The sequence below is a fragment of the Odontesthes bonariensis genome, chromosome 17 (genome assembly GCF_027942865.1).
Source record: "Odontesthes bonariensis isolate fOdoBon6 chromosome 17, fOdoBon6.hap1, whole genome shotgun sequence".
Lineage (NCBI taxonomy): Eukaryota > Metazoa > Chordata > Actinopteri > Atheriniformes > Atherinopsidae > Odontesthes > Odontesthes bonariensis.
Window position 1 is genome coordinate 1,852,597 of NC_134522.1, and position 16,384 is coordinate 1,868,980.

Below are 16,384 nucleotides of genomic sequence, written 5' to 3' on the forward strand. Positions count from 1 at the left end.
TCATTTAAAATCGGGAGAAAATGAGAGAAAAAGCATCGTAGACTTCATCATCTTCACAGGTTTTCCAGGGAAACATAAACCCTGAAACATAGTTTGGACAGATGCAGGAAGCACATCTGTATCATTTCTGTTATTTCAGAGGAGCCTGCAGTCTGACCAGAGGTCAGAGGTCAGTGTGTGAGGTCGAGACAGAAGTGAAGCTTTAGTTTGGTTTCATCCCTCTGAAGTGAACACTGTTGGCTTTTTATGGTGAGGAGGAGCGAGAGGCGGGATATTCCAACCTGGGACAAGACCTTTGCAAAGCTAAGGTAAAGCTAAGCTAGCTGAAAGTATGCAGCTCTCTGCTGGACTGCAGGTAAAAAGCTAAGCTAAAGCTAAGCTAGCTGAAAGTCTGCAGCTCTCTGCTGGACTGCAGGTAAAAAGCTAAGCTAAAGCTAAGCTAGCTGAACGTCTGCAGCTCTCTGCTGGACTGCAGGTAAAAAGCTAAGCTAAAGCTAAGCTAGCTGAAAGTCTGCAGCTCTCTGCTGGACTGCAGGTAAAAAGCTAAGCTAAAGCTAAGCTAGCTGAAAGTCTGCAGCTCTCTGCTGGACTGCAGGTAAAAAGCTAAGGTAAAGCTAAGCTAGCTGAAAGTATTTAGCTCTCTGCTGGACTGCAGGTAAAAAGCTAAGCTAAAGCTAAGCTAGCTAAAAGTCTGCAGCTCTCTGCTGGACTGCAGGTAAAAAGCTAAGCTAAAGCTAAGCTAGCTAAAAGTCTGCAGCTCTCTGCTGGACTGCAGGTAAAAAGCTAAGCTAAAGCTAAGCTAGCTAAAAGTCTGCAGCTCTCTGCTGGACTGCAGGTAAAAAGCTAAGCTAAAGCTAAGCTAGCTGAAAGTCTGCAGCTCTCTGCTGGACTGCTGGTAAAAAGCTAAGCTAAAGCTAAGCTAGCTGAAAGTCTGCAAACTCCTGCATTTACAGCCAAGTTGAAATGTCTTGTAATAGTTCCAGTCTAAAATACGGCAGCACATTTAAAATAAAGCTAAATGCTAAAAGCTATACGCTACTTTTGGATTCATTTTTGGATTCTGCGTACAAATGCGATTAATCGTGATTAATCAGGGAAATCATGTGATTAATTAGATTAAACATTTTAATCGTTGCCCAGCCCTAGTTTTAATGTTAAAAAAGGGGGACATTTTTAAAGTGTCCATGGAAACACGGATTAACTGTAAGATGATCTTTGGGATCTGGAGATGAACAAAAACATTTATCATCTGAGACGATGTGTTTCATCAACAAAGTGCTGATTTCTGCACCGGCACCAGAGCCAGAGTTTGTGTTATTGGATCTGTTACCAGAGAGAAGATGTTTTAATTCCCATGAGATCTGATTGTGCAGAAAAACCATCTCTGTGCTGCATTATTAGGAATGATCAGGCAAACATGTGCTCTGTTAGAGAAGTCGTAAACTGATAGACTGATAGTTTTAGTTCAGTTTCTTTGATGCAGATCTCAACAAACCAAAGACGGCCTCCCTTTTCTGCATTTTTAAAGTTTTGATTTTGAGAGAAAACAGGATAAACAGAAGGTTAATTATTCATTTTCACTGAACATGAAATAAAAATCAGGAAGTCGTGCTCGTTTAAACACGTTTAAAGAACCAGTTTTTGCTCAGTTTTGAATGCACGAAGTTTCCAACATGGCATTCATTCATCAGCAAAAAGTCTGTTTCTGTTGTTCTAATAATCTGCAGTTTGAGCTAAACACCAGCAGCAGTCGTTATGAATTCTGTCCCGAAGCCACACCAGGAAACGCACGTGCACACTGCAAAAAATGCCCCTCCAAAAATAAGTAAGAAAAACAACAAATAAAAGACGTTTTTGCTTGAAATAAGCAAAAAAATCTGCCAATGGAACTAGTGAAAATCGGCTGGTCAAGATTTCTTGAAATAAAATGTGATATTTAGGACTTTTGAGATAAAAGTGATCTTGAATTTAGCTTAAAAACCTCTTCAAATGAAAAAACAAGTCCCTATATCTGGCTGAAATGGTGCTTGTTAGGCAGTTGTGTCTTATATTAAGTGTAATGAGATACTCAATGAGACAAATATACTTGGTAAGACTTTGATTTTTTCCAGTGTGTTTCCCGTGTTAGCATGTGGAAGCAGGACGGAGCCACTCTGAGCATGTCGCTCTGTGGTTTGGCCCACGCTGGAAACACTCTGTTTGGGCCCTTCATCCATATTTGATCAGGCAGCGGACAGGGCACCCACCTGTACCTCCGAGGGCTCCATTTCTCTGGAACTCCAGACCGCAGGATGCAGATATCTGCCAGCTAATCCCCAGCAGAGCTGCGCGGGCTAATTGACTGTCGCCGCTCACGTCATTAACTCGGCATTATTCTTATTTATGTGCATAAATGTATATATTTCCCCCCCCCCGCGTTCAAATGCTCGCAATATATCTAACTGCGATTCCTCTGGTGAAATCAACCCCACATGAGCTCCGTCGGAAAAAAAGGCTCCAAATTATAATTGCACGATATTTCTTTCTAAGGGAAAGTGCAATAATTCTCACATTAAAAGCCAAAACATTAGCGGCTCAATTGGACGTGCGCCGCGGCAACTGTAAACCTTATTGCTCCAATAAGATTTTATGTTTGAAAATTACCCCTCGCTATTTCACAATTTCCACATGAAATATGTCCAACTAGCACCTTATTAACACAAGGAGGGGACGCAGCGCTTTATTAATCAAGCCGGGGTTTAATTTGCAGCCCTGCTCCTCAGCACCGGGGGACTCAGAGCTGTGCAGCAGGAACTCTCCTCACTGGAACTCAGATTGAGTTTTTGCTTCCATTAGATTTTTACACCTTTCATTACCTGCTGAAAGGGGGGGGGCGGAGAAACTGATCAGGGAGTTTGAGCTCAGAACACGGCTCGCGACAACACTTGGTAATTGGCTCCCGGCAGGTCGAGCTACTCCTGTGTCGTCGGAGCTTTTTCACACACTTACATGTTTTATTTCCCCTTTTTTTTCTTTTTTAACCCTGAATCAGAGGAGGTGTTCCTGCTCTGTGAGCCGGATCCATTAAGAAATAAAGTTCCTCACAGAGGTTTCACTGTGCAGGAAAAAATCAAAGTCCTACCAAGTATATTTGTCTCATTGAGTATCTCATTACACTTAATATGAGACACAACTGCCTAACAAGTACCATTTCAGCCAGATATAGAGACTTGTTTGAAGACAATACATCTGGAATATCTTGTTAAATGAAAAAGTCTTGAAAACAAATTGTTTTGAGTCACATATCATATGAAACAAGCTTTTTTTTTACATTTGAAGAGGTTTTTAAGCTAATTTCAAGATCACTTTTATCTCAAAAGTCCTAAATATCACATCTTATTTCAAGAAATCTTGACAAGCCGATTTTCACTAGTTCCATTGGCAGATTTTTTTGCTTATTTCAAGCAAAAACGTCTTTTATTTGTTGTTTTTCTTACTTATTTTTGGAGGGGCATTTTTTCCAGTGTGCATGTCTGCTGTGACAGAAGTCTCGTTTTTATCTAATCTAACTGAGCCAATTTAAATAAAACACTCCAGAAAAGCGTCTGAATCAGAATAAGATCGTTTGCAAAGTTACACGTGAGACATTGAACGTGATTTCAAAGCATCTGCCTGATTTCTGCCTGATTTAAAAGATGTGATACTGGGTATTTATAATTATAACTGGAGCATCTGTACACGTCAACACCTCAAAGAGACAATAACACAACATGTGTGCAGATGGGTTCGTTTTCTAATCTCTTAAATACCTCTCATGTATTTGAGATATTGAAATTAAATTATATTTACATGATTATAATATGAGGAAACAGCACAAAGTCAAAAACATCAGATGGATGAATTTAAGAATGGGGTGTCGGTGCCATATTTCATATATTTTATGAGATAAATTAAGATTTTCCAAGCAGGAATGATGCAGAAGCAGAGTTCTGCAGCACATTTGGAGCAGAACATCTCGTCCATCTGAGAAACCTTCAGACATTTGGGGGTTTTAACTCATTATCAGAGTATTTACCTTTCAATCTGAAGCCATATAAATGTAACGATTCTGAGATAATGGACATTTTTTCTTCTTCAAACATGTTAATAAACAGATTAAATGCATAGTTTCTTCAGATGCGGACAAACAGAAGCTTTTAGTGGCTGTTTTATGTTTTATGAGAGATTTTTTTGTCTTTTTTTCAGTCAGAATAGTTTAAAAAATCCAAACGATTTGCCTGATAGCACAGTGCTCATTTGGTTTAAAATGGAGGAGAAACAGAGGGTTGCATCAGTTACAGAACTGTGAAATGGACCATCGGTTTACTGAATTATCAGGCCGAGCCCCCCGGATCCGGCAGCCTGATGCGGGCAGCCTGATGCGGGCAGCCTGATTCCGGCAGCCTGATTCCGGCAGCCTGATGCCGGCAGCCTGATGCCGGCAGCCTGATTCCGGCAGCCTGATTCCGGCAGCCTGATTCCGGCAGCCTGATTCCGGCAGCCTGATGCCGGCAGCCTGATGCCGGCAGCCTGATTCCGGCAGCCTGATGCAGGCAGCCTGATGCAGGCAGCCTGATGCAGGCAGCCTGATGCAGGCAGCCTGATGCAGGCAGCCTGATGCAGGCAGCCTGATGCAGGCAGCCGCGCGGCCCGCACACCTCCACGCTCTCAGGTGACGTGTCGGAGTCGTGCTCACCGAGCTGGAACGCTGACAGCGTGGATTAGAGAAGAGAAGGAAAGGTTTCTGCAGCCTGCGTTTAACAGCAGCTGACACGGGCTCTGCGGCCCTCTGAGTGTCGTCAGCCGGCTTTAATTCAGACATTTAGCCGAGTCCAGTCCCACACAGAGCAGGCCGGGGTTTGACTAACGCCGACATGACGACACCTTTTAATCTGACAGCTTGTGTGTGTTTACACCCTCTGCACTGGAAAAAATCAAAGTCTTACCAAGTATATTTGTCTCATTTCTAGTCCAAATATCTCATTACACTTAATATGAGACACAACTGCCTAACAAGTTCTATTTCAGCCAGATATAGGGACTTGTTTGAAGACAATACATCTGGAATATCTTGTTAAATGAAAAAGTCTTGAAAACAAATTGTTTTGAGTCACATATCATATGAAACAAGCTTTTTTTTTTACATTTGAAGAGGTTTTTAAGCTAATTTCAAGATCACTTTTATCTCAAAAGTCCTAAATATCACATCTTATTTCAAGAAATCTGGACAAGCCGATTTTCACTAGTTCCATTGGCAGATTTTTTTGCTTATTTCAGGCAGAAATGTCATTTATTTGTTGTTTTTCTTACTTATTTTTGGAGGGGCATTTTTTCCAGTGTGCATGTCTGCTGTGACAGAAGTCTCGTTTTTATCTAATCTAACTGAGCCAATTTAAATAAAACACTCCAGAAAAGCGTCTGAATCAGAATAAGATCGTTTGCAAAGTTACACGTGAGACATTGAACGTGATTTCAAAGCATCTGCCTGATTTCTGCCTGATTTAAAAGATGTGATACTGGGTATTTATAATTATAACTGGAGCATCTGTACACGTCAACACCTCAAAGAGACAATAACACAACATGTGTGCAGATGGGTTCGTTTTCTAATCTCTTAAATACCTCTCATGTATTTGAGATATTGAAATTAAATTATATTTACATGATTATAATATGAGGAAACAGCACAAAGTCAAAAACATCAGATGGATGAATTTAAGAATGGGGTGTCGGTGCCATATTTCATATATTTTATGAGATAAATTAAGATTTTCCAAGCAGGAATGATGCAGAAGCAGAGTTCTGCAGCACATTTGGAGCAGAACATCTCGTCCATCTGAGAAACCTTCAGACATTTGGGGGTTTTAACTCATTATCAGAGTATTTACCTTTCAATCTGAAGCCATATAAATGTAACGATTCTGAGATAATGGACATTTTTTCTTCTTCAAACATGTTAATAAACAGATTAAATGCATAGTTTCTTCAGATGCGGACAAACAGAAGCTTTTAGTGGCTGTTTTATGTTTTATGAGAGATTTTTTTGTCTTTTTTTCAGTCAGAATAGTTTAAAAAATCCAAACGATTTGCCTGATAGCACAGTGCTCATTTGGTTTAAAATGGAGGAGAAACAGAGGGTTGCATCAGTTACAGAACTGTGAAATGGACCATCGGTTTACTGAATTATCAGGCCGAGCCCCCCGGATCCGGCAGCCTGATGCGGGCAGCCTGATGCGGGCAGCCTGATTCCGGCAGCCTGATTCCGGCAGCCTGATGCCGGCAGCCTGATGCCGGCAGCCTGATTCCGGCAGCCTGATTCCGGCAGCCTGATTCCGGCAGCCTGATTCCGGCAGCCTGATGCCGGCAGCCTGATGCCGGCAGCCTGATGCCGGCAGCCTGATTCCGGCAGCCTGATTCCGGCAGCCTGATGCCGGCAGCCTGATGCCGGCAGCCTGATTCCGGCAGCCTGATGCAGGCAGCCTGATGCAGGCAGCCTGATGCAGGCAGCCTGATGCAGGCAGCCGCGCGGCCCGCACACCTCCACGCTCTCAGGTGACGTGTCGGAGTCGTGCTCACCGAGCTGGAACGCTGACAGCGTGGATTAGAGAAGAGAAGGAAAGGTTTCTGCAGCCTGCGTTTAACAGCAGCTGACACGGGCTCTGCGGCCCTCTGAGTGTCGTCAGCCGGCTTTAATTCAGACATTTAGCCGAGTCCAGTCCCACACAGAGCAGGCCGGGGTTTGACTAACGCCGACATGACGACACCTTTTAATCTGACAGCTTGTGTGTGTTTACACCCTCTGCACTGGAAAAAATCAAGTCTTACCAAGTATATTTGTCTCATTTCTAGTCCAAATATCTCATTACACTTAATATGAGACACAACTGCCTAACAAGTTCTATTTCAGCCAGATATAGGGACTTGTTTGAAGACAATACATCTGGAATATCTTGTTAAATGAAAAAGTCTTGAAAACAAATTGTTTTGAGTCACATATCATATGAAACAAGCTTTTTTTTTTACATTTGAAGAGGTTTTTAAGCTAATTTCAAGATCACTTTTATCTCAAAAGTCCTAAATATCACATCTTATTTCAAGAAATCTGGACAAGCCGATTTTCACTAGTTCCATTGGCAGATTTTTTTGCTTATTTCAGGCAGAAACGTCTTTTATTTGTTGTTTTTTACTTATTTTTGGAGGGGCATTTTTTCCAGTGTTGTTCTACTCTTTTTCTTCTTCAGTTTTTCTTCTTCTTGTTGTTTTTCTTCTTCTGCTGTTTTTCACACACTGATTGTAGGCGAGGTTAATATCTCTCTCTCTCTCACACACACACACACACACACACACACAGAATTATCAGGCAGAAAACTGTGACGTCACCATGTGATTTAATGCATTTAAGGCGTTTATTGGATAAAAATGAGGGGGAATAATTCTTCGTGTCAGCGTTCATGGACACACAGATCCCGGTCCCTGTAATATTCCCCATATGTTTGTTTATCTCCCGAATGAAACGGCACAAAGACTAAACAAAGATCCCCAGCAGCGTGCACGTGTGCGTGTGTGTGCACGTGTGATATAACAGCCTGTACTTTAGAGGCATTACGCTGCCCGCTGCTCGTGTTTTTCTGCGTTGTTTCAATAAAGCTGCGAGGCCTCTCGGATGGAGCGACGGCCTTTTTGAAGTGGTAATTACTCTGGTTTGAGTCGCTGCTCGCTGTGTGTGTGTGTGTTCGTGCACGTGTGTGTGTGTGTGTGTGCACATTTTACAGCCTGATGCATTTTTTAGCAGGCCTGGAAGGGCGTGGACACGTGCACATCCATCACACTGCTTCACACCCACTGTCTTTAACTTTTAGCAACATTTTCTGCTTTTTAAAAAAATGGATTTTACATCCGTGAATATTTTCACATTCTGAGCAGAAATCCTGAAAAAGTCTGAACATTTGAGCGAACATGCAGCTCAGCTCCACTCCTGAGACATCAGATTCTCACAGATCCGTTTTTAACATGTCAGACTGAAGGTGTGAAGCATGAGAAACACACGAAGGAGCGAGTGGAACTGGAAGAAGGAAGGAATTAAAATGAGCTGAAAACAGCTGCTTCTGCTGCTCAACACTTCAGAATGATGTTTGTTGCCAGGATGGAATAAGAGCTGCTGGAAAGGCCCACAGGAATCACACCTTAAATCTGAGATGGGGTGTATGTGGAGGACTGGCTGAGCTGGTTCCACAGCAGGAAGAACTGGAGCTCTCCAGCCGAACCCTGTCGGCTCCATCCGGCCTTCTTTGGTGGAGTTTACCCGCGCTGTTTTCCACCTGAATCTGTCTGAATCTGACCACTGTGTGCCTTATTCTGCAACATTTTTCTACATTAAACCTGACCGTGTTGGACGTGGTGTGATTTACGTGAGACGCGCACGGGAGTGCACGGCGGCGCGCATTAACGCGCGCTTCAGATCGGCTGCTCGGAGGAATCAGACGGATCGAGCTATTAGAATAAATTGATGCTTTCCAAATGTTCCACCTCCACAGTTCTACCTTCCATAATAAGGTCTGAGCTCCAGCTTCTGCTCTCTGTCTGATGATGAATCCACGTGCACGAAAATGCGCGCACCCGGCAGCACCGTTTGGGCGCATTGCTGCGTGTTTGTTGGCTTTGATGAGGATGTTTATGGTGAAGCGTGTTAGTCTGAGACGGCAGCCCCCATCCTCTGATGGTGGGGTCCTCAGGTGGCTGTTAAACTCTGACTGATCAATAAGCTTTCCACTAACACATGCACTGTGCACGTGGCAGCAAACTAACAGAGTTTGGTGATCGATCAGCTGGTTCGCCGCCTCCTGAACGCGCGCGGCGCGGCGGTAAAGTGACCATCTTTCACAAACTGCTGCAGCTCTGGATGTTCTGAGGAAGGGTTTGTATCTCCCGTGTCGGGTCCTGTCGCCAGAGGACGTATTTAGCATAAATCAGCGGTGCCACCTGCCAGCAGAACGCAGCTAGAAACGTATCAGTACGCGCAGCGTGACCCGAGCCGCGGCGCGTCTTTCTGTTTGCGTAAGAGTCCCCATCTCCATCTCCCCCCCATTCTCATCCTGCTGCTCTACCTTTCCTCTGTAAATCCAACATCCTGGACACAAACCAGACACCCAGAGCAGAGTGAGAGCAGAGTGAGAGGAATGCTTCGCCCTTAATTCTGCATCTTCTGGTGCTTCTTTGCATTTTCATAAAATCCCTTTCTGTGATTCCTGTCCCCTCTCTCTGCTGCGTTAATCACTTTGCATGCACTCATTTAAATATTAAAATTTTCTTTAATCATCAAAGCCAGTGAGCATCATGCATATTCATATCGTCCCCCCCCCCCCCCCACCACCCCCTCCACCCCCTCCATCCCCTCCATCCCCTGCATCTCAGGTTCATTACTCTGCGCGCAGCCATTAGCCACTTTCCTAATCACACAGTTTACACACAAAGTAGCCCATCTATGCGCGCGCACACCCACACACATGCACATGCACACGCACAGCTAGCCAGCAGCACTAACCAGTGCTAATCCAGTAACCAGCCTAAAACACACAGGCGTCCCTGCAGCCCAAACTCGGGGAGCAGACTTGTCATCCATCCCGGCTGCTGGATGGCTGGAGCTGCGAGTATTTGTCAAGAGGCTGACGAAGCCTCATTTGCATAATGACTTTGTAGTTCTGCATTAATAAAATTTGCATATGAAGCCGTGTTAATTACTCCTGATCAGCCTTTTTTGCATTCATGCATGGTAATTTTCGGCGACTTGCAAAAAATTGATGTCCTGGCGTTAGTGATGAGATTGGTGGAGGAGGAAGGAGGATGGAGACGGGTGGTGCTGATGGAGGGTGGAGGTGGGGGGGGGGGGGGGGGGGGGGGTTATCAGAGATGGCAGATTGGTGTGGTTTGCTTTTCCGTCCATAACTTTCATGAAATCTCCTTTATTTGTGCAGAGTGAAAAGAGAAGCTTTTCAGTGAAATCCTCTTCTAATTTTATCACAGAAAACGTGCACGTGCACATGCACGCGCAGGCTGGCTGGCAGCCATTTGTGAAAATCTATTGTTTACTCTCAGTTCTGCGTTTCAATCAGCAAAGATTCCTCAAACTGTGCTGTTGGACAACAGTAATTCTGATAAAAAAGCTAATTTCTCTTATTTCAGATGCACGTTTGAAGCAGATTTCTTTTATTTTGTTATTTTTCGGCATGCTTTGTGATCACGTGCACATTTGGCACATCTGGAAGGAGCCCACTCTGAGATGTTTAACGGCTGCTCCTCTGTTTGGTAACCAGCTCCCTGTTAAAAATAGCTTTCCGTTTATTCCAGGTCGAGCTGAATTCTCCACAGAATTCTGATCAGGCTCAACAAACCTGCTACTAAACCGGTTTACTTTGCATTCATGGGACCCTTTGGTGCACATTTATATAGGTATTGTACAGTGTGCATTATGTGTTTGCTTTTAGATGTGCAAAAATCAAATGAAATGAAGAGCAAGAAGAAGAAGAGGGGGGGAAACATTCTCGCTGGTGTGTGATTCATTCTGAAGCAGCAACAGAAATAAAGCCAGAGGCTGTTAGCAGCGTGGAGAGTCTGGGGCCGCGGCCAACACATCAACAGGATGGACATGAATCACAGGCCGGCCGCAGTTACAGCTTCTGAAGCGCTGAAGATTCCCGCTTTTAATTCTCCTCCAGTCCTGAGAGTTCAGGCTTTTATAGCAAACTTTTTCCTGGTAGCTTCAGCGGGGGCTTTCCCTGTGGATCTCTGAACTCTTCCCTCAGTCAGACCGTGGAGTTGAATTACAAAAGAACCGAAGTCTGATCGTACATCGGGAGAGAAAAGTGGGAAAGTGTAGTCAAATGACTGCTAACACTGGAAAAAAATGCCCCTCCAAAAATAAGTAAGAAAAACAACAAATAAAAGACGTTTTTGCTTGAAATAAGCAAAAAAAATCTGCCAATGGAACTAGTGAAAATCGGCTTGTCAAGATTTCTTGAAATAAAATGTGATATTTAGGACTTTTGAGTTAAAAGTGATCTTGAAATTAGCTTAAAAACCTCTTCAAATGTAAAAAAAAGCTTGTTTCATATGATATGTGACTCAAAACAATTTGTTTTCAAGACTTTTTCACTTACAAGATATTCAAGATGTATTGTCTTCAAACAAGTCCCTATATCTGGCTGAAATGGAACTTGTTAGGCAGTTGTGTCTTATATTAAGTGTAATGAGATACTCAATGAGACAAATATACTTGGTAAGATTTAGATTTTTTCCAGTGAAACCTGCTGCAGTTCAACCTGTGAAGGCCTGTTGGTCCTCATTACAGCAATAAATATGTTAAATATGTTAAATCTGTCAGATATTTTAGTTTTTTAAATGACCGCCTCACAGTTCCACTGAAGTTCCCGAAACTAAAGTTAATATCTGACATATTAGACTTCTGATTATCAGCTTTAACTGGAGAAAAAAGTTCGGATCAGGCGGCTTTTTGGGGTAAAAGTGTCATTGGTTTGAATTGAAGTTTCTTGAGATGACTTTTGGGTTTAAATGACATTATATAAATAAAACCGAGTTAAATTGAATCAGGTTTATTCATTAAAGCCCAACATGCCCTTCAAAAGGCAGAAAACCAGCAGGAATGAAAACGTTTAGCTTCATTTCATCTCTTGCTCTCAGTGTTTGGTTTAGTTTAAGAACCTAAAATGCGCGGTTAGGTTTTGGCATTAAAACTACTTGTTTAAGTTTAGGAAAGCATCATGGCTTGCTTTAAGATGAACCTTCTGTGTTTACAGATAGATAACCGTGCTGCAGGCGGGAGAGAAAACTTCCACAGAAACCAGCACGATTCCAGTGATTTTTGGCACGAATCGTCCTGCTTTTACAACAAATATCCGTATTATTTCGTACAACCTGCAGTTTTCTTCGACTCTCCTCTTTTCTCTCTCTGAGGGATTAACAGCAGCAGACGCGCTCACTTTAATGCTACAATTAATGAACAAATATATGAATTATTCATGTCGACCCGCAGTTTTGGGGCTAAATCTGGGAGATATTTTGCCGTTTAATCGGGAGGACATGAACGCCATTCAGTCATCTGTCATCAGAGCTTCCACAGTCACCTGGCGGGAAACGTTTTGTCCGTGTAGAACAGAGGCTCCTCTGTGAATAATCCTTCTGTTGACAGCAGAGGCTTTTATTCTGTGTTTATGTGTCAGATCGGGCGATAAGGCGCTCGGCGTAGTTGGTTTCCTGTTGTGTTTGTGAGCTGATGTTCAGGCAGGTACGCTGATGTGAGCGCGAACAGAGGCAGAAGAAAGGTGAGGGATGCTGATGGGGAAGCTTTGTGGAGGCGACAATGGCCGCATGCAAAGCTATCCTTCCGCCTGCTTTGGTTTCCAGCCGCTGCCGAAGATATTTCAGCCACAGGCCTCCAGGAGAGGCTGCAGCGGCATGCTGAACGCTGCTTGTGCTGCATTGTGTTCACAGAGAAGCTGCGCCCAGAGCCTCGCTGTGTGTGCACGTGTGTGTGCGTGTGTGTGTGCAAGTGTGTGTGTGTGTGTGCATGTGTGTGTGTGTGTGCATGTAATGAAAACGTCTATTTTTGGGACATGCGCCCGTATTTAACTGCAGTTTTTCTCTGTGTAAATTTGTCATGTTTGTGTTCACGCTGTTTTCTTTCAGTGCGTTTGTACTGCAGTGAATGGGAAACGTTAGATCCAGAGATCCAGTTATTCAGAGATCCAGATCCAATGATCCAGATCCAGTTATCCAGTTATCCAGTGATCCAGATCCAGATCCAGATCCAGAGATCCAGATCCAGATCCAGTGATCCAGATCCAATGATCCAGATTCAGTGATCCATATCCAATGATCCAGATCCATATCCAGTGATCCATATCCAGTTATCCAGATCCAGTTATCCAGATCCAATGATCCAGTGATCCAGATCCAGTGATCCAGATCCAGAGATCCAGATCCAGTTATCCAGATCCAGTTATCCAGATCCAGTTATCCAGATCCAATGATCCAGTGATCCAGATCCAGTGATCCAGATCCAGAGATCCAGATCCAGTGATCCAGATCCAATGATCCAGATCCAGTTATCCAGTTATCCAGTGATCCATATCCAGTGATCCAGATCCAGAGATCCATATCCAATGATCCATATCCAGATCCATATCAAGATCCAGATCCAGATCCAGATCCAGATCCAGTTATCCAGATCCAATGATCCAGTGATCCAGATTCAGTTATCCAGATCCAGTGATCCAGATCCAATGATCCATATCCAGTGATCCAGATCCAGTGATCCAGATCCAGTGATCCAGATCCATATCCATATCCATATCCAGATCCAGATCCAGATCCAGTGATCCAGATCCAGTGATCCAGATCCAGTGATCCAGATCCAGTGATCCAGATCCATATCCATATCCATATCCAGATCCAGATCCAGATCCAGTGATCCAGATCCAGTGATCCAGATCCAGTGATCCAGATCCAGATCCAGATCCAGTGATCCAGATCCAGTGATCCAGATCCAGTGATCCAGATCCTGTGATCCACACCATCCATTCTAACAGGGACCTGACACATCCAACCAGTCGCCCTAAAACCAGCCTTTCCCACCACCCTCTGTGCTTTATATTTATACAAAGTGACAGAATGAAAGTGGGTGTCACATCCTGGCATTTCTGGCAAACGTTTCCTGTTCACGTGGCGTTTTAAAAATAAAATAATAATCTGATGCATGCAACACAAGCAGAACTATCGAAGCTTATTTTATTTATTATTTGTGGAAAAGTCTTGAGACACTTAAAGGTTGGATCCGCTTTTTGCACTGTGCTGTAGGCTGGAGTTTCTCCTGGAACTGTTGATTTATTCAGGGAGTTATGGGCTGTTACAATGCTGCAGCTGATGGATGATAATGCAAAGCATGCATTAGAGGAATCTAAACTCTAAATTTCCAAGCTTTTTATAGAGCTGTCAGCTGCATCTCATGGTTCTCATTAAGGGAATATGTGAGTGAACCGGGGCATTGGTTGGGAGCCCGATGGTCAGGACCCCCACAGGGCACTGCCGGATTAAACTGGGGGGGTTGCTAAATGATTAACAGAAGAGGAAAACATATCTGTGCTACATAAGCGAAAGCCTGTTTAGTCAGACTTTTCCTTTTTTCTGGGGTAATGTCTTCCTAAAAAGTACTTAGATTAAACAAAAACGCTGCTTTGTTTTCAGGAGGTTACATCAGATGAAACATTGGGGACCACTTAGATGGAGGAGCCGTCATTAAAATTTAAATATGGCAAAGCTGCAGCCGTGCACTGTGAAAAAAAAACGCTTTTTTTCTCAAGCTCGGCTCCTGATGTGTGGAAGCTTGTTTCTGTTTTTTTTTTTTTTTTAAACAGGAAGTTCCATCTAGGTTAAAATAAATAAAACAGCTGTGATGAGCAAACAGGAAGATGAGAAATAAAAGAAACAGGGCTGGGCAACGATTAACATGTTTAATCTAATTAATCACATGATTTCCCTGATTAATCACGATTATTCGCATTTGTACGCAGAATCCAAAAGTAGCGTATAGCTTTTAGCATTTAGCTTTATTTTAAATGTGCTGCCATATGAATGAAAGTGCCATAACATTAGTTGTGCAAACACACTTTTAACATCAGCATCTTTCTGTAGTTTTTATGTAGAAGCCTCGCTCCACTGTCTGTTTCCTTGAATGACTTGCTGCTATCAGTTGTGTGTTTTGCCTTTAAGTGATATTTTAGACTGGAACTACTACGCTGAGAAGACAATTCAACTTGGCAGTGTTTACAGATGACTTTGGTTCTGTCGACTCCGCCGTCTGGAAGAACTTTAACATGAAAATGGCCGAGTAAAAGTTCCGTACCCTTCTCCATGTTTGGTGGATCCGCCGATTACTTTCTTTTCCTGTTCCACAGCAGACAGCAGCAGACTTTTACAAAATAAAAGCCTGTGAGCAACAGACTTTTACAAAATAAAAGCCTGTGAGCAACAGACTTTTACAATCTATATACAATTGGTGCTTAATATAATAAATAATAAAACAGGGGTGCTGCGTGTTGTTCCCCCTCTCTCTGACCGAGGCTTCCTGTCTCTCTGAAGTTTCCTATTCATTAAAAAAAAATTTTTTAAATAAAAAAAAATTAAACCTGCGTTACTGATATAATATATTATATATAAATAATATATTTATTAATTTATAATTATTATATCATTATTCATCGGTGTTAAATAATTAGCGAGTTAACGCGATAATAACGAGTTAACTCGCCCAGCCCTAAAAAGAATAAGTTTCTGTAGGAATCAGGGTTCAAAGTGTTCTGCAGAAACACAACAAGCCCTTTGTCTTCCAGGCACGCTGGTGAATAAACTTAACCCTCGTCTGGTCTGAAGTCGTGAAAAAAGGAAAAGTTTGGCACGCTGGTCATCAGCACTTTTCTCTCCAACAGTTCACTGATCTTACTTTTTCATTATCTGAATATCTCTTGCCTTCGAGCTATGTCACAGCATCCTGCGACTGCAAACTCTGAATTAACTCCTGAGTTGTGTTGAGCCTGAGACGGAGTCACAGAGGCTTTTCTGCGGCAGATTCCTCCCCGCTGAGCCTCAGAGGCGACGCTGTGCTTTGTCTTGTCTCCTCCTGCTACAACAGCCTGCTCTTTCTCAGCGGCTTTGAGGATCTGAATCCGCAGCCCTTCCTTGTGCCGTCTATCAGCCCGACGCTGGTGGCTTTCGCTGCAGCTTGCACAAATGATCTGATTTTATAAAGTCAGGAAAAGGAAGAAGTCAGGCGGGGATTTGGAGGCATGTACAGCCTGCGAAACAGACACAACGCATCTGAGAAAGGTTACACAAACAGGCCTTTCTGGCTCCGATGCTTTAAAAAAAGATGTTTGGACCAAACAGAGAAATACTCATTCGATCAGACAGTATGCAGAGCGTTTACCCACAATGCATTTCGCTCCTGCCCGAGCCGAAATCAGCCGGCCTGAAGCTGATTTCTCTTAAGCTCTAAACTGTAAACTTTAGCAACATTTGAAACATTTTCAGGAGAGAAAGTAGTCGTTTAGATCCCCAACGTGTTGAAAACCTGACAAAATACCGGCTGTTTACAATTTTGTTCCCACGAATTCGGCGCTGCTAAAGCTAGCCGCAGTGAGCTAACGCACTTCCTGTTATTTTCACAAAATAAAATACCCGTTGCCTTTTATCATAGGGAAAGCCATTACCATACAATTGGTGCTTTTGTTTTGAAAACAGGAAGTGAACCTACCCTCGTTGTAGCTAGCTTGAAACTGCCGTTTTGACAGGAAATGAC

At 43.1% G+C, this 16,384-nt stretch overlaps 1 protein-coding gene across 2 annotated transcripts in view; it reads left to right on the forward strand.

The window, feature by feature from the left end:
* bcl11ba (BCL11 transcription factor B a) overlaps positions 1–16,384 on the forward strand; it is a 63,440-nt gene that overhangs the window by 15,641 nt on the left and 31,415 nt on the right. The gene's annotated exons all lie outside the window — the stretch shown is intronic.